This window comes from Chiloscyllium plagiosum, chromosome 16, assembly GCF_004010195.1.
Source record: "Chiloscyllium plagiosum isolate BGI_BamShark_2017 chromosome 16, ASM401019v2, whole genome shotgun sequence".
NCBI lineage: Eukaryota > Metazoa > Chordata > Chondrichthyes > Orectolobiformes > Hemiscylliidae > Chiloscyllium > Chiloscyllium plagiosum.
The window spans coordinates 4,176,578-4,177,336 of record NC_057725.1 but is presented as its reverse complement, the minus strand read 5'-3'; positions in this window follow the sequence as shown (position 1 = coordinate 4,177,336).

The following is a 759-nucleotide window of genomic DNA, read 5'->3' as shown; positions in this document are numbered from 1 at the left end:
GATATCCCAGTCCCATGTTCCTAACCATGCCCTGAGTTCATCTGCCTTCCCTTTTAGGCCTCTTGCATTGAAATAAATGCAGTTTAATTTATCAGTCCTACCTTGTTCTCTGCTTTGTCTCTGCCTGCCCTGACTATTTGACTCGCCTTTGTTCTCAACTGTACCAGTCTCAGATTGAAATGTTTTCTCGCTATCTCCATGCTGAGTTTCACCAGCAATTTCTGTTTTATTTCAGATCTCCAGCAAGCACAGTTCTTTGTTTTAAAGAATTAGCTGTGAATGTAAAGAAATGCTACTACTGTTAATTTTGTACAGCTTTTCTTCTCCTTAATTAATGCCCAACATTATACTGATAGAATTAGATTTTAATGTCACATGTACCGAAGTATATGAATACAGGGGTACAGTGAAAAATGGACAAACTCACCATTCTCCAATGCCATCTTGGTTACAAACCAGAACTTGATAAAAACAAGCAAAAATAACAAAGCCAAAAGGCTGGAGAAACATCCAGATCTTAAAGTCTAAGTCTAATCTACATAAAGGTGATTGGAACCACTGATGCAGAATCCAGGCTTCATCACGGCCTGGAGACTTGGTCAGCCTGTAAGTCTCGGATCAATCGCCAGGGGAAACTGTGTCCTTGCAACCGGTGATGTTGCCGCTTCCACCTCTGACCACCAGGAAGCTGCTGTCATTCCTCACACAGCCTACTCTCACTGCCAATGTCGTGCTGCCACTACCTCTGATCGCAAGAGG